General features: G+C 34.1%; 2 pseudogenes; one reads left to right on the top strand and one right to left on the bottom strand.

The window, feature by feature from the left end:
• Positions 1 to 1091: 1091 nt before the first annotated feature.
• On the bottom strand, positions 1092 to 12857 carry LOC102590839 (F-box/kelch-repeat protein At1g74510-like; annotated as a pseudogene).
• On the top strand, positions 1957 to 3685 carry LOC102601235 (F-box/kelch-repeat protein SKIP11-like; annotated as a pseudogene).
• Positions 12858 to 19285: the final 6428 nt, after the last annotated feature.

Here is a 19285-nt window from a genome sequence, read left to right as displayed (position 1 = left end):
TATCTATACCTTTTCTTGTTGAAGGAGCGACAGTACGATAAACTACCAAAGAAACAAGGGTAAACCAATCAAATCATGACATTGTAGGTTCTTGCAATGGGACAAATATGACTTCCCTCAGTTAGTTGAGGGGATTTGTTTATTCACTCTTCCTTCCCCGCTTAGTAGCCACATTTTTTTTAAAGCAAATGATAGGACTTTTTTTTATTTTTGTAAGGCAAATGTCGTGTTTTATTCAAAATCCAAAACAAATTACGCATCCTGACACTTCCACAGGCATGGCCCAACCCACACTTAGCCCAACATTACAAAACAACTGAAAAGGACAACAAGTAAAACATGATAGGCCCACTCGGTAGGCCTATAAATCTAACTAAGGCAGGGTTTCCTAATTAAGGCCTCCTCATTTCCCCTCGCCGCCTTCTCCAGTCTCCTCCTTTACCTCGCCATCTCTTCTTCACTTGAGACCTGCTACCTCCTTGGACTAATCCATGTCTCCGCCTTCTTTTGTTGTGGGTTATCAATATTATGGTGATGTTGGTCATGGATGCTAGTATGTCAGCTAACTAGAGTAAGTAGTATAGTTTCTTGTTTTGGATTTTTTATTGCTGCTGACTTCCCTGTTCTTTCTCAGCGGTGTTCTCAAGTTCTATGAGTCATGCTCGATGTTCTTTGTTGGATCTTGTCTGCTGGGAGATGTTGCTTGTGAAAATTTGTGTTGTAGCCTGTCCAGGCCCCTTATCCCTTTGTTGGTGATACTGTTAAATATGGACATAGTAATTTGTCGCTGTTTATAATCCTCCTCCCCTCTATTTCTAGACTGTTAAACTCTGTGTATGAGCAATTTCCCTTGTCAATAGCTCTGTTTGCCAAATGATCTGCTTGCGTGTTTCCTTCCCATAGAATGTGCTGGATAATGTATTGTTTGTCTTGCAAGCATGTCTTAATTTCTGTCACCATGTCAGCAATTATCCATGGGATTTTCCACTTAGTAGCCACATTAGCAGCACTTGGGATGATTTTAGGGCGGCTTATTCCCTTTGGCTATATAATCGTGCGGTTTCTGGGATTTAAAACCCGATTTCCTCCATAAGTTCTCCGATCCAAATGGCAGATAAGTTTTCATATCTATACCTTTTCTTGTTGTGGGGGGCGACAGTACGATAAACTACCAAAGAAACAAGGGTAAACCAATCAAGTCATGACATTGTAGGTGCTTGCAATGGGACGGATGCAACTTCCCCTAGTTAGTTGAGGGGACTTATTTATTCACTCTTCCTTCTTCGCTTAGTAGCCACATTAGGAGCGGTTGGGATGATTTTAGGGTGGCCTATTCCCTTTGGCTATATAATCATGCGGTTTCTTGGAATTTAAACCTGATTTCCTCCATAAATTCTCCGATCCAAATGTTAGATAAGTTTTCAAATCTATACCTTTTCTTAATGGAGGGGTGACGGTACTATAAACTACCAAAGAAACTAGGGTAAACCAATCAGATCATGACATCGTAGGTTAAGTTCAATATGACTATGCAACAGATGTAGAGATTGGCAAGAATCCCAGAAGCCCATTCTGTCTCGATTAGCGAATATCACATGATCAGCAACCCATGACAGCACAGTTATACACAAAACATCCAGATCGCTTTCATCAAAGCAAGTTCCACTGAGGGCGTCCTTCACTTGGAACCCATGAATTCACTTCGGAAGGCCCTACACCCATCTATAGGCTCTCCAATTACAATTAGCCTATCACCACATGCTCGAAAAGCCAATCCCCAATCATTCATTGAAGCTGCTCTTTCAGGTAATCTTCTTATGGTAGCCTGTGCTTTAATTTGCTTGTCATACTTCCTCACCTCCATGTCAGCATAATCAGTAGCATACAAATCATTATTTACAACTGCTACCAAAGGAGGTGCTTCAGATGTAGCAGGCATATCACCCCTAGCTCTAGCTCAGACAGGAGACATGCTTGAAATTTCAGTCCATTTTCCTGTTTCAGATAATATTAGTCTTCACAGTGTGTCAATAGCATCTTTGATAACTCTGTTCTTCCAATGCCTCCAATTACATAAAATTTCTATCCACAAACACTGCAAAACACATCTTACTCGGCTTGTTCATGCTTGGTAATGTTTTCCAGGTTCCAGTCTCTAAATTTTAAAATCCTGCTGAGCTAAGTATTTTTTCCCCCATGAGTCACAACCGCCAACTAGAATGGAAATCTACCCAAAGCTGGTAGAGCCAAACAAACACCTTGGTGCATTCATTTGCATTCTAGATTACCAAGTGTTTTTCGTATACCGTAACGATAAATGACATGTATAAAATCACCTTTCCATACACAAGTAGCTCTATCCTAACTGCCAAAGAGCTGCTTGTGTTTGGAAAGGAGATCTTGTCCATGTCATTTGTCATTACTGTACTGACAAACACTTGGTCATCTGGAATCCAAATGAATGAACTAAGGTGCTTGTTTGGCTCTGCCAGCTTTGGGGAGATTGCCATTCTAGCTGGTGGTTGTGACACACGGGGGAAATTTACTTAGCTCAGCAGAACTTTACAATTCAAAGACTGGAACGTGGAAACTTCACCAATCTTGAATAAGTGGCATAAGATGTGTTCTGCGGTATTTATGGATAGAAAGTTGTATGTAACTGGAGGCATTGGATGAATAGAGTCGTCAAAGGCGCTATTGACACACTGTGGAGACGAATATGATCTGAAAACAGGAAAATAGACTGAAATCTTGATCATGTCTCCTGTCGGAGGTAGAGCTAGGGATGATACGCCTGCTACATCTGAAGCACCTCATTTGGTGACAGTTGTAAATAATGATTTGTATGTTGCTGATTATGCTTACGTGGAAGTGAGGAAGTATGACAAGCAAAACAAAGCACGGGCTACCATAGGAAGATTGCCTGAAAGAACAACTTCTATGAATGATTGGGATTTGTCTTTTAGAGCTTGTGGTGATAGGCTAATTGCCTTTTAAAGCTTGTGGTGAATTCACGGGTTCCAAGTGAAGGACCGCCTCATTGGAACTTGCTTTCACGAAAGAGATCTGGTTGCTTTGTGTATAATTGTGTTGTCATGGGTTGATGATCATGTGATTTTTGCCTGTTGATTTTCATGTGTTATGTTGATGCTGAAGAAATGATCTCAGCAGCTAATATTCAAAAAATATTAATATATGCCTTGAACTAAGGATGTACTCGAGTTGCTATTCAGACATTTTCACGATTCTTTTATGTATGTTGATTTCTTGGTTATGCACATATATTCAGTAATTGTGGTTTCCATTTGGTGCAGCTATTGGTTACCTAATTGTGTCTGTAGGTATCAGATTACAAAGCTTATTCCAAGCAAAAGAAAATGTATTCAGACAATGCATTATTGTAGGTTGCTTTTACTCTACTCTCTGCCTCTCTTGTCTATCACATTCATGTTTATCAAACAGTTTAACCACACTACTGGCGGATTGATGTTACACTTAGTCATGGCTAATGATAAATGTGTTACATATATACATCTCTTGCATTGGTGGGGTTGATGTAAACCTCGAGCTTGGGTAAGTTTTGTAATGCGGAGGTCAGGTTTCACCCCCCTCCATGCTCCTTTGGCCTATCTATTGAAGCCCCTTTGAGGGAACCTTTGGAGAGGAAAAAAACAAAAAGTGGATCTTTAAGGTCCCTTAGTATATTTTTGTTTATTGAAATTATTAGCAACATTCCTATTTATAAAAGTAAGAAATCAAATTAAACTAGGACTAGGAAACTTATTCATATATGAACTTGGACAAACAAATTCTAACTAGACATCATGTCATATATATATTACTATAAGTGGGAAGCTCCAAAGTAAAAAGTTGAATTACCATTTTGCCCCTTAACTAAATTAAAATTTGATCAATTATTTAATTAAATACAAATATTTTAATCACATAATGGTAGAATTTGAAGTTCATAAGCCCTTTAATAATTAAATTGTTATTTTCTTGATAAATGAGTACATTGATATTGCTTTTAATCATAATCATAAATCTCATAACAGAAGAATTTGAAAAGTTATGATTACGTACAATGTATGTTATTTATTTATGTCATTTATTAAATTAATAAATTTATATTATCTTGAGCTCGTAGTTATAAAAAATTTAGCAGAAATTGAAGAGTTGTCTTTTCATTTATTCAATACAAATTATTATATTTGTCAATTTCCTCCATATATCAGCTCACACATTTTTGCATTACTCTTCTTTTACTCAACATACTTCCTTATTCATGGTTAGGTAAATATATTCTACTGATTTTTTCTTCTCTTCTTCTTATTACAAATTTACATTTTTCATTCCAATTTATTGATACTATTTTTCTTGATTTTGTCTTTCCTTTTTTTAATAGAAGTTGTTGTGTGCAATCCATATTATAATGCAAAAAGGAAAATTGACTTTATAGTGTTTTCAAAAATATAGATATAATTGTTGTTATGCATTTCAAGTTTTCTTTATATATACACGGTTGAATGTTGATGTATGGATTGAAAATTTCTCAATAAATTGCAGGGATTATTACGAGGTATGATTGATTAAACTCATTTGAAATACATATTCTTATTATGCTTATAGTTTGAAATTTGAGGGTATATGTTTTGATTTCTTATCTTATACATGTTTTTCAATTTATATTACAATCAAATATTTTTTTTATTTATACATAAATTTATAACTATAGACATATATTATGCAACCATATAATATGGGATATACGTGCAACGCACGTGTCAAATACTAGTAATTAAATAAATATCATAAATAACAAAATCTAAACAACTTAGGATTCCTACTCCAATTTTAAATTATATATAACATATCCAAAAATTAGTATTAAAAAAAAAGTCGTGTCTGGACAAGAAAAAAAAAAGCAAGGTACACCAACTTTGACATTTTGGGCCTATTTGGAAGGACACCCTGGTAATTGGTTTTGGTGTAATTGGTGTAATTACCACCTGATTACTTTTTAATTTACTTTTTTGTTTTAATTTTTTTACTTCTATTATTTTAAGTTCTTTTTTATTTTTATTATTCTAAAAATTTGTAAAAGTTTATTTTTTGTTTTATATATTTCATTTGTATTATGAAGAAATAAAAATAAATCATATTTATTGCTATGTTGAAATTTGTTATAAGAGTATTATGTTAAATTTTTTGTTTTGAATTTATAACCTATGTTATATTTCCAGTTTCATTTGTTTTAGTAATATTGAATTTACATTGCACGTCATTTTTTAATTAGACTTGATAGATTATATTTTTGTCAAACATTTAATAATTTATGATATTTTATTTATATATTATTCTTTTTATCAAACATGCATTTCACGATGTTCGTAGAAACTTCATACTTTTAGTTGTTACGATCAATTCAATTGAAATATATTAATTTGAAAAAATATAAATCAATTATTTTTCATAATATTAGTTACAGAAAATATGTTTATTAATTAATATATTTTCAAAAAATAATATATATCTTAAATATTTAATTTAATGTCATTTATAAAGTTTCTTATTTGTCTAGTATAAATTTTAAATAATTAATATTTATTTTTAAAATTTATTATAATTTTATGATTGCAATTGGCATCCAAACAGAACATGTGTAATTACACTGTGGCATCCAAACAAGACATGTGTAATTATAGTGTAATTACACTGTGGCAACCAAACAAGTTAGTGTAATTACTGGACAGTGTAATTACTAGGCTAGTAATTACTACCCTAGTAATTACATCAATTTGTAAACTTAAAATTGATGATGATTTGACGTAAGGCAACAAACGGTCTTAATATGATAATTCAAAGTGAAAAAGATTTATTCGTTAAGTAGCTTTCATTGAAATTTCCACAACATAATTAATAGTTTGCAAGAAAAAGATATTTGGAGGCAGACTGCGTTAAAAACTTGGTGCTTATGGCTTTGATGCGTCTCACGCAATGAAAATTTTAATTAATCAAATTCTTGAGGTGGATATTGAGAATCGAACTTTGAAGCTTTCCACTATATATCATGATTGATGCTAAACATAATACTTAGTCATCCTATATATTTGCATTGTTTTTTTCAAAATTACCACTACAACTTTTTGACTTCCTCAAACAATATGGGCCTCTTAGCTTTGTTCTTCATTTTCTTTCTCTCTCAACTTATTTTTTCTTCATCCATATTTCTGTGTCCCAAACATCAAAGCATTTCCCTTCTAAAATTCAAGGAAACACTTACTATAGATCCCTATGCTTCTTCTTTATGTGATTTCCGTGGTCAAAAGTCTTATCCAAAAATGAGTTCATGGAACATGAGCGGAGATTGTTGCTTATGGGATGGAGTCATATGCGATGAGATGACTGGCCATGTCATTGAGCTTGACCTCAGCTGCAGCAAACTTGTTGGGACCATTGACTCCAATAGCAGCCTTTTCCAACTCTCTCATCTCCAAAGGCTCAACCTTTCTTCGAATGACTTCTACGGTTCTCATATCTCCCCTGAATTTGGCAGGTTCTCGAGTTTGACACATCTTGATCTTTTCAGCTCCAATTTCTCAGGTCAAATTCCTTCTGAAATCTCTCATCTTTCAAAGTTACACTCTCTTCGTCTCAATGGATTTGGTCGTCTAAGAATCGTATCTCACGATTTTAAATTGCTTCTTCAAAACTTGACTCAATTAAGAGAGCTTGATCTTACTTTCGTAAACATCTCTTCCACCATTCCTTTGAATTTTTCTTCTCATTTAACAACTCTGAGGATGGGATTTACAAAATTGTACGGGATAATACCTGAGAGTATATTTCACTTACCCAACCTGGAAACACTTGATTTAAGTTACAGCTATCCACTAAGTGGTTATTTTCCAAAAACCAAATGGAACAGTAGTGCATCTCTCATAGAGTTAGATCTTAGTGGCGTGAATTTTTCTGATAATTTGCCTGAGTCTCTTGGATATCTAACATCGGTGCGTTCTATTTCTCTTAGAAATTGTAATCTTAGAGGGCCTATTCCTGAATCTCTTTTGAATCTCACACAAATAGAGGATTTGGACCTTTGGACTAACTTCTTGAATGGAACAATACCGTCATGGATGTTCTCCCGGCTTCCATCATTAAGTCGTTTAACCTTGAGTAATAACCACTTTTCTGGTCAGCTTGAGGATTTCAAGTCCAATTCACTAGAAGAGATTGATTTAAGTGATAATCAGCTTCAAGGCAATCTTCCCAACTCAATTCAAAACCTTGTGAACCTAAAAAAAAATTTTCTTTCCTTCAATAATTTTAATGGAAATGTGGATATTAGCTTATTTTCAAACCTCAAACAACTTTTGGTTCTTAGTCTTTCATATAATAATATATCATTGATCAATGAGAACAAAGTCAAATCTACTTTGCCCGAATCACTTGAGAAGTTAGGATTGGCCAAATGTGATGTGAAAGAAGTGGAGTTTCTAAGATCCGCAAAGAATCTTGGGGAGTTGGATCTTTCAAGTAATAAACTTCAAGGAAGAATTCCTGATTGGGCATGGTCTAACTGGATGTTTTCATTGACAAATCTTAATATATCCCACAATATGCTGACGAGTGTCGATTTGATTCCTCTTCAGACTGTACATACTATTGATTTACGGTCCAATTTTCTTCAAGGTTCACTACCTATTCCACCAAATTCCACAAAATACTTCTTCATATCTGATAATAATCTCACTGGAGAAATTTCTTCATCTATTTGCAATTTGACATCATTGGTAATGCTAGATTTGGCAAGAAACAATTTGGGGGGAGGAATTCCGCAATGTTTGGGTAATATTAGTGGCCTCAAGGTTCTGGATATGAGAAACAACAAGCTTTCTGGGACTCTTCCAACAATTTTCAGCAATGGAAGTTCACTGAGAAGCTTCGACTTGCATGGCAATAAACTAGAGGGGGAAATTCCCCGATCTTTGGCCAATTGCAAAGAGTTGCAGGTTCTTGATTTAGGAAATAATCATTTCATTGACACATTCCCAATGTGGTTGGGAACTCTTCCAAAGCTAAAAGTTTTAAGTTTGAGATCTAATAAATTGCATGGGTCCATTCAACCTCCAAGGATTGAAACTATTTTTCCAGAGCTTCGAATCATAGATCTCTCTTACAATGCTTTCTCGGGAAACTTACCTTCGAGTCTATTTCAACATCTGAAAGCTATGACGAAACCTGATCCATCAATGGAAAGAGTAATATATCTGGAAGACACATATTATGAAGATTCTATTACAGTTGCAACCAAGGGATTTGATCGTGAAATTGTGAGAATCTTGCATTTGTACACCGTTATCGATTTTTCAAGTAATAAATTTGGAGGGCAAATTCCAAGTATCATGGGGGATCTCATTGCAGTTCACATATTGAATTTATCACATAATGAATTGCGAGGTCATATACCACCATCATTAGGAGATTTATCTTTAGTTGAATCATTGGACCTATCAGGAAACCAGCTTTCGGGAGAGATACCACAACAACTGGTTTCTCTTACGTCTCTTTCATTCTTAAATCTCTCCCACAATCATCTCCAAGGATGCATCCCTCAAGGACCTCAATTTCACACTTTTGAGAACAATTCATATGAAGGCAATGATGGTTTACGTGGATTTCCTGTTTCAAAAAGTTGTGGTGATGCTCGGGTATTAGATACAAATGATACTGTATCTGCACTAGACGATGAAGAAAGCAATTCTGAATTTCTGAGTGATTTTTGGAAAGCTGCTCTTATGGGCTATGGAAGTGGACTATGTATTGGATTATCCATAATATATTTCATGATTTCAACTGGAAACCCAAAATGGCTTGCAAGAATCATTGTAGAGTTGGAGCACAAAATAATGATGGGAAGGAGAAAGAAGCATTGAAGGCAAAGGAGTTGCAGAAGAAGAAATAATCACTTGTAGACAAGTTATAATATCTTAATTTTTAACAATTACCAATGCTCTATACTAAGCTAGATGTCTTTCAATTTAATTACTTTTGGTGATCAGTCTTTGGACCTTTTTGTAGGCTTTTAAGCAATAATAATAATTTAGCTCCTGAGCGCACACACATCACTCTGGCATTATTTCTCTGTTTTGATTTCAGCAAATGTAAAAATGAATGCACCTAAATAGTGTGCTGTCGAAAAGATAAAAGACAAACAGTCTCAGTGAATATTTCCATTAAACACGGAGGCATTTTGGAAACAAATTATAAAGTGATACAATATGCAAAATCGGTCTGAGACATGTTAAAGCTATAAGAAGTTGTTATAATGAACTAGTAATCCTAAAGGAGTGTAGACATATGTTATATGTCCAGTGAGTCTGCCTTGTCGGTATTGTTATTAGCTGTCATTGCAGATTGTGGCCTCGTCGGTCTTATGTATATAAAGATATTTTGACTTGTTTACTTGTGCAGACAGTTTTATCCATGACACTTGTTAGTCCAGACTTTCTGTAATTTCAAGTCATAAGGTTTATGTGGGGTTCGCTCGGTCAAGTGAGGCACCAAGTGCCGGTCGTGCCTCTTCAGACTTGGGGCGTGACATGAGGGGGAGCACACACGAAGGGGATCAGCATCAAAGAAGTAAAGAGTGCAACTTCACTTGAGTAAAAAGTACAATTCTTATATTACAAGCACTGCATTCATTATAAGTTTATCGATGAGAAGAAAAGAAAAGAGAGGTTGAGAAGTTATACAAGTAGAGTATGTGACCATCAAAGAATATAGAATCATTCATATCAGATAAGAACTCTCCAAGTTTGTAACAACTAACAAGACAAATTGTATAACCAGGATTCATTCAAAGCTAAATTTCTACTCAGGAACAAAACCTGAGATGTTGTAAAAAAAATGAAGAGGTTAAAGACTTGAGCTTGTATTTTGTTTGGTGTTGTCTCGAATGCGATCAAATCAACACCTGAATTTGCAAGAACCTGAACTCTCCTTCGATGAAAATTATACAGAGTTTTGCCGTGATTGCATCATTTTACTCAGGAACAAAGCCTGAGATATTTGTTAACTTGATCAGTTGAAGTTTATATCAGTCCTGATTATATCAACAAAAAGAAAAAAATAGGGCATGATGTATTTATTGTATTTTTTTTTCTCTATTTTTATTTTGTATGTGTTTTCTCTCTATTAGACTTTTTTTAATTTATTTTTTATTGAATTATAAATTGTCGGAAGTCTGTATTTTATACATTGAAATACATCCCCCTCCCCCATTAGGTGTTTCTTGTCACACTTTTAAGGATTTATTGTAATTGTTGCATTTTATTACTTACTACACGCAAAAAATGTAATGAAATAAAATTTTGCATGGGACACATGTGCGTTGCACGTGTCCAGAAACAAGTTTGTAATGAAGCGTAGACTAAATGCTAGCTTTAGATTTATGAAATCTTATAACCTTATTTTTCTTAATTCTACATATTTATTCAATTACTATTTGTGGTCCATTTACATAGTTGAGGGGATTTATTTATTCACTCTTCTTTCTCCACTTAGTAGCCACATTAGCAGCTTTTGGGATGATGTTAGGTCAGCCTATTCCCTTTAACTCTATAATTGTGCAGTTTCTTGGGAATTTGAAACCTGATTTCCTCCACAAATTCTCCAATCCAAATGCATATAAGTTTTCAAATCTATACCTTTTCTTGTTTGAGGGGCGGCGGTACAATAAACTACCAAAGAAACTAGAGTAAACTAATGAGATCTGTGCTTGCAATGGGACGGATGCGACTTCCCTCAGTTGGTTTGGGTGGCATAGCCCGTTGCGTTCCTTCTCCACTTAGTAGCGACATTAGCAGCTTTTGAAATGATTTTAGGGCGTCCTATCCCTTTGGCTATATAATCGTGCGGTTTCTAGGAATTTAAAACCCGATTTCCTCAATAAATTCTCCTATCCAAATGGCAGATAAATTTCAAATCTATACCTTTTCTTGTTGAAAGGGCGGCGGTACAATAAACTACCACAGAAACTAGGGTAAACTAATGAGATCTGACATTTTAGGTGCTGGCAATGGGACGGATGTGACTTCCCTCAATTGGTTTGGGTGGCATAGCCCGTTGTGTTCCTTCCCCACTTAGTAGCCACATTAGCAACTTTTGGGATGATTTAAGGGCGGCCTATTCCCTTTGGCTATATAATCGTGCAGTTTTTGTGAATTTAAAACTCGATTTCCTCCATAAATTCTCAGATCCAAATGGGAGATAAATTTTCAAATCTATACCTTTTCTTGTTGGAGGGGCGACGGTACCATAAACTACCAAAGAAACTAGGGTAAACTAATGAGATCTGATATGTTAGGTGCTGGCAATGGGACGGATGCGACTTCCCTCAGTTGGTTTGGGTGGCATAGCCCGTTGCGTTCCTTCTCCACTTAGTAGCCACATTAGCAGCTTTTGGGATGATTTAAGGGCGGCCTATTCCCTTTGGCTATATAATCGTGAGGTTTCTGGGAATTTCAAACCCGATTTCTTCCATAAATTCTCCGATCCAAATGGGAGATAAATTTTCAAATCTATACCTTTTCTTGTTGGAGGGGCGACGGTACCATAAACTACCAAAGAAACTAGGGTAAACCAATCAGATCATGACATTGTAGGTGCTTGCAATGGGACGGATGCGACTTCCCTCAGTTGGTTTGAGTGACTTAAGTCCCATCCCCCCCTCCCCATTTTATCCATATCTTTAGTCTTTAGGGTCATTTTAGTTTCTTACAAGTATGATTCCCCACAACAAAGGTGTTGGAGATTTGGGCTTCAATTCAGAATCAAAATGAACGATGGATTAGTGATTTGTGTGCTAGAAAGTCATGACTGTTCAATATGATGGATTTGGAATCAATTTATTGGTTTTTGAAGCCACTTGCGTGGGATACGTGAGCTTTATGGTTAAATGGCAGAGAAAACTTTAACCAACATTCTCGCGGGAAAGCAAGGTTTCAAGATGAAACTATGAAACAGAGGCCATTCTGTCTCGATTAGCAAATATCTCATGATCAGCAACCCATGACAGTACAGTTATACACAAAGCATCCTGATCGCTTTCATCAAAGATAGTTCCACTGAGGGCGTCCGATGAACTCACTTCAGAAGGCCCTACACCCATGGCTATAGGCTCTCCAATTACAATTAGCCTATCACCGCATGCTCGAAAAGCCAAACCCCGATCATCCATTGAAGCTGCTCTAGGTAATCTTCTTATGGTAGCCCATGCTTTAATTTTCTTGTCATACTTCCTCACCTCCATGTTAGCATAACCAATAGCATACAATTCACTATTAACAACTGCCACCAAAGGAGGTGCTTCAGATGTAGCAGGCGTATCACCCCTAGCTCTAGCTCGGACAGGAGGCATGCTTTAAATTTCAGTCCACTTTCCTGATCCAGATAATATTAGTCTCCACTGTGTAAATAGAACCTTTGACAACTCAGTTACTCCAATGCCTCCAATTACATAAAACTTTTTACCCATAAATACCACAAAACACATCTTACGCCGCTTGTTCATGCTTGGTAAAGTCTTCCAGGTTCCGGTCTCTAAATTGTAAAGTTCTGCTGAGCTAAGTATTTTTCCCCCGTGGGTCACAACCGCCAGCTAGAATGGAAATCTCCCCAAAGCTGGCAGATCCGAACAAACATCTTGGTGCATTCATTTGTATTCCAGATGACCAAGTGTTTGTCAGTATACTGTAACGATAAATGACATGCGACAAAATCTCCTTTCCAAACACAAGTAGTTCTGGCTCAACTGCCAAAGAGCTGCTTGTGTTATGAAAGGAGATCTTGTCCATGTCATTTATGGTTACAGTATACTGACAAACACTTGGTCATCTGGAATGCAAATGAATGCACCAAGGTGCTTGTTTGGCTCTGCCAGCTTTGAGGAGATTGCCATTCTAGCTGATGGTTGTGACTCACGGGGGCAATATACTTAGCTCAGCAGAACTTTACAATTCAGAGACTAGATCGTGAAAAACTTTACCAAGCATGAACAAGTGGCATAGGATATGTTCTGCGGTATTTATGGATAGAAAGTTGTATGTAATTGGAGGCATTGGATGAAAGGAGTCATCAAAGGCGCTATTGACACACTGTGGAGACGAATATGATCTGAAAACAGGAAAATAGACTGAAATCTTGATCATGTCTCCTGTCCGAGCTAGAGCTAGGGATGATACACCTGCTACATTTGAAGCACCTGCTTTGGTGGCAGTTGTAAATAATGATTTGTATGTTGCTGATTATGCTTACGTGGAAGTATGACAAGCAAAACAAAGCACGGGATACAATAGGAAGATTGCCTGAGAGAGCAGCTTCTAATATGAATGTTGGGATTTGTCTTTTAAAGCTTGTGGCGATAGGCTAATTGTAATTGGAGGGACTAGATCCATGGGTGTAGGGAATTTCTAAATGAATTCATGGATTCCAAGTGAAGGACCGCCTCATTGGAACTTGCTTTGACATCTGGTTGCTTTGTGTATAATTGTGTTGTCATGGGTTGATGATCATGTGATTTTTGCCTGTTGATTTCCATGTGTTATGTTGATGCTGAAGAAATGATCTCAGCAGCTAATATTCAAAAAATATTAATACATGCCTTGAACTAAGGAAGTACTCGAGTTGTTATTCAGACATTTTCACGATTCTTTTATGTATGTTGATTTCTTGGTTATGCACATATATTCAGTAATTGTGGCTGGCATTTGGTGCAGCTATTGGTTACCTAATTGTGTTTTTTTCTCCTAATGTTGTGGCTGTAGGTATCAGATTATAAAGCTTATTCCAACCAAAAGAAAATGTATTCAGACAATGCATTATTGTAGGTTGGCTTTACTATACTCCCTGCCTCTCTTGTCATATATCACCGTAAATATTTACCACAATCGTGTTTATCAGACAGTTTAACCATACTACTGGTGGGGTTGATGTAACACTTAGTCATGGCTAATGATAAATGTGTTACATATATATCTCTTGCATTGGTGGGGTTGATGTAAACCTCGAGTTTGGTTAAGTTTTTAACGTCATATCTCCAAAATATCTTGTTATATTTGTACTTGTTATGGATTACCTCTCTTGTCCTTATGCTTATATACTTTATTGACACCCCTAACATTCCAAACAGCAACTTTCATAGATTGGGATTTTGGTCGGGGGACTGCCTCAGGCCTCATTGTGCACATAACCAAGAAAAACTGTCGTTTATAAAAGAATCCAGTAAATAAGAAAAAGCTTTTGCTTTCTTAAGCTAACATGTAGACTTATGCCTACTACGGAATGTATACTGGATGGGGTATACATTCCGAGTATTTGCTTTAGGGATCGTTCTTGCACATCTCCTTACTTTACAGCAGTGTAAATTTTCTTATTTCAATTATCATTGTTTAAGATCGAAGCTGAATCAAAGTTGTTAGTCTCTGTTACTGTTATCACTTATGTCTCTGAAGTAAACCAATTTGTCTTTATCAAACAGTTTAACCACTCTACTGGCAGGGTTGATGTAACACTTAGTCATGGTTAATGATAAATGTGTTACATATATACATCTCTTGCATTGGTGGGGTTGATGTAAACCTCGAGCTTGGGTAAGGTTTTAATATCTTGTTGAATATGACCACATTAACTTAATGTCAGCAGTGTTACTGGACTAGTAGCAAATATGGATAAATCTAGCATATTCATGGCAGGAATAGAAGATTTCACAAAAACTCAAATACTACAGGAGACGGGGTTCATGCTAAGCTCATTTCCTATCAGCTAGTTACGAATCCCTGTTAGAATCGCAAAGAAGATTGAGAATAGCTGAGTTGATCTGGAGCAGAATACTACAACCTAGACACAGATTTATTGTATGGTTAGCAGCATCACCGGGCAGATTGCTTACAAAAGCCAGACTTCAACGAATGCGGATTCCAGTTGATAATCCAGAATGTTGAATTTGTGGGACTCAAGTAGTAGAGACTCAAAGTGCACCTGTTCTCTCATTGTGAATGGACCAGAAGAATGTAACTAAAGAAAGTGTATGACAGTATTCACATTGCTTGTTTCTCTTGTATTTGTAAGATTGCATGAATCCCCAAGTTGAGTATGTGACCATCAAAATTCAAAGGATCTGGAATCATTCGAAGAACTCTCCAAGTTTGTAACAAGACAAACTGTATAACCAAGATTCATTCAAAGCTCTAAAGAAAAAAATCGTCGTAATCCAAGGGGACTGGACTACCTAGGCATTACGTCCGTGATCTGAACTAGTATAAAAACTTTTGTGTCTACTATCTATTACAATTTGCTATATATATTTGTTTATCTAAGCTGCAGGAAAGTCGAAGGTTTATGAGGTTTTCCTATCTGGTGTCCGATATCCATATTGAAATCCGAGTAATTTAGATTTGTGGTGCATAGGGGCCCATTCGGGGGGAAAACGCTTCCTACCAAAAATAAATTTATATCTAAGGTTCAAACTCGAGACCTCTGATCAGAGGCCAAGTTAAAAAGACTTAACTAGGGAATGACAGTCCTATGTGAAGAAAAATTCATAAAAATGAATATCAAATGGTTCTCATAGAATTGGCAAAATGTAAAAGCTATTGAATATATATATAATTTGAACCAAATTAAACTACTGAGTTTCGACAGATCTCGTAAACTATATTCTAACGTGTAAAGGCAACCCCATCTTAATTTTTAGTAGGTACCACGACCCCACCAAACCTGGCAAATTAATTGTAGACAACACTTCATCAAGTTGATAAAGAAAGATATTTTTGGACAAAGTGAAAAAAAAAAAAAAAAAAAAAAAAACTACATGATGTCATTCAATTTGAATAAATAAACTTTTTTTTTATCAAGATAAGCACTATCACTAATTGCTATACAATGATTGAGAATAAAAATATGAGCTCCATTGACTGGACATCTTTTTGTACTCTTTTCAATTTAATTTTTTTAATAAAAGTGTATCGATAAAATGTATGATTGAATTTAAGTTAGATATGTATATATGTATTTTAAATTTAGTAATATAATTTTTACCTATTATATCATGTTAATTAGTTACTATTTTTTTAGTTTTTCTTATCATAAAAAATATTTATAATTATCTTATAAATAAATAAATTATAAAAATATTTTTTACAATATAAATGTATAATGTTAAAAACATAAATCGTATTTAAATAGCTTATGGGCAATCAAAAGTAAATTGACAAAATGGAAAAAGTGAATTAAAAGTAAAGAGGGTCCACCATGGTGTCCTCAATTTGGCACCACTATTTTGTTTAGGATATGTAATTTTTTTTACTTTTGATTTGTTCATTATCGTATTTCTTTTTCATATCGTCCGCTATATGTTTTTCAATTTCGAAATTATTAAAAAGTTTTTTTACCTTCACATGAAAAGAACAAAATTACGCACATACCACCTAGACATTCTTCAAATTTCAATTATGAAACTAACTATTTTTATTTTTAAATTATGAAACTAACTATAATTTTGTTATATATGTAAAATTCTAAAAGTAATCCATCAATCAAGTAACTTCGATCCAAATACACCAAAAGAATGTAGTGCAGTAGATGAGGCTCTCTATTCTTAATTAAATGTCTTGAGTTCAAGCTCTGAGTATGAAAAATTCTTGATAAGGAATACTTCCTCTCAAATAGACCCTATGCGGTACGAATCCAAATATAATCAAATTCTAATACGAATATCGCCATATCGGACACCAAATAAAAAAAACAACTCAAATAGTTGGAAAAGGATATGACTTTAACAAAGATCTGGATATCAACATAATGGAGCAATAACTTGAACTCAACTACCAATTCTGATCATCATATTTTATTTTAATGTATAGCTAATTAATGGAATTGAAGTAGAGAATTGCAGAATAATGTTTACATACCTCAATGTTTATTCTTGTCATCAATATTGGCATTGACCTTTACAATTAATGCTTGATTAATTAATTTTTCAAAATAACTATACATATGGGTCGAAGAGGCCCCTCGATATTTAAATTTCAATATTTGATGTCCCAATATAAGCTCAATGGTCAGGTTGTAAGATTTTTAGTTAGGTTAAATAGAGAAGTATCAAAAATATTCTAATTTGGAGCAAATTATTAGTTTCATTTTAGAACTATTGACAGTCTTAAAGATATTATTTTACTTGACTAATTAAACTTAAATGAACCTTTGATTAGTGAAATACAGTCCTGAATTCTCGCCAAGTTAGGGTGTTTTCAACACTTAATTTGGCTTTTTATTAAGAATTTCATGTTCCTACAAGAGTTTGACACAACTTGGCACTTGCTATGTCATCTTGCATATCGGGGGGTGTATCTAAATTTAGTTAGTCAAGTAGAGGGGTGTTGTTAAAGCAGTCAATAGTCAGGGGACAAAACTAACAATTTGCAGGAAGTTCACGGATATTTTCAATACTTCTCTCTAGAAGATGGATGTATGATTTAAAGGTTTAATCAATAATTTATTCTCAACTAATTACTTATTTCTTAAATCATTTTTCAAGACATAATATTAAATATCAATTAATAAGGATGGTGTGATAAAATAGTCATGTCAATGATCATTATGTTCTTAATGATTGTATCAAATTCAAATATAACAAATAAAAATGAATGGAGCAAATATCTCAGAAATAAAAACACCCAAATTATATACTGCTATACCACCAAATTATTTTCTTGACATGAAATTTATTTGCTATAACTAAATAGGTAGATAATCCAAAAAAAAGTATTTATAAGCCAAATTAACTTATAAACTTAGCAAAAAACTTTCTTCGAAGTGTTTTTCTCACCACCACGTCTTCATTTCTCTCCTAATTAAAGGTTAAAAGGAAGAAAACAACTGACCTTTTACCAAATTTTAGCTAATATTAGCCTTTAATGAAAAAAGCAGCAAGAAAGAATTTAAAATGGTCAAATATTCAATTTTACCATATTTTTCAAAGAAATTAATGTTTGTGAAGTTAGAACTCCTTTTTCACTTTAGGGATTCCTTTTGGTTTTGAATTTTTCTTTCTCACTTTATATTACTCCATCCATTTCAAAATAATTGAATTGTTGAGTCAATGCACATTCATTAAAAAAAAAATTTAGGACATAAAATAAACGTCATTTTCCACTTGTGCATTTTAGATATTGTCAAACTATTTTTAAAAATATAAATAATTTAAAGTAAAATCATAAATATGAGCAATTAACTCTCTTGAAATTATTACCTAGAAGATGTAAATGAGGGGCAAAAATAGAAAAATAATTGAACAACTCTTTAAATTTTGAACAATTCACTTATTTTGAACTATAAAAAGGCTCAATAATTCACTTATTTTAAAACGGATGAAGTAGCTTTTATTTTCATACATATAGTTGATTGAGTTTAAAGAGATTTGACAAGGATAGGTTGTCTTTGTTTTATCTGTCATTTGTAGGTAAGGGGGTTTTAAAAAGCCCAACTACCAAGTTAAAGATGATATTATTTTAAATAATATTATTTTTATAAGTCAACAATATTAAAAAATGTATATTTATTTTTATTTGTCATTTTTACCAAAAAACATTTTTTTATATATTTTACCATTAACATTTATTACTTATTCTCCGAATGATTTATCAGAATCTAAAATTAAACATCAATTAATATAAAAATCGTGATAAAATATTCATGTCCGTATTTTTAAAGAGCATGCTAACTTCAATGTGAATAAATAAAAGGGAATGAAAAGAAAATAATGTGTTATTTACTTGATCGGAGAACTTAAATATTATTATGGCTCATTAAATTTACTACTTCTCTTTATAAATTTTGGGGCTTAGGAACTTTTATTTTTCTCCGAAGGCTTAGAAACTAACTCTAGTACCTTATGTTAATTACACTCCTAGTACAATATATTTCTTTTAAGGTGATGCGTTTCATAAAAGAAAAACAATGGAAAAATGTTATAAATATATTTATATCATAGTGAATGTTTATTTTATTTTTAGGATAAAAAATAAAATTAATTATTTTGAAATAAGTTACAATGTTTTTCTATAACTAAGTTTTAGGAGTTTGGTAGGACTTTTTAGCAGTTATAATAGTAATAATCAATACATATATACTTTTAACACTCATTATACATTATTTGGATTTTTTTATACACTATTTGATACAATTTTTCTTTATTTACATAATAAATAATACCTATATATATATA

Source organism: Solanum tuberosum, unplaced genomic scaffold, assembly GCF_000226075.1.
Source record: "Solanum tuberosum cultivar DM 1-3 516 R44 unplaced genomic scaffold, SolTub_3.0 scf00051, whole genome shotgun sequence".
Taxonomy (NCBI): domain Eukaryota; kingdom Viridiplantae; phylum Streptophyta; class Magnoliopsida; order Solanales; family Solanaceae; genus Solanum; species Solanum tuberosum.
This window is presented reverse-complemented; position numbering and strand designations above follow the sequence as displayed.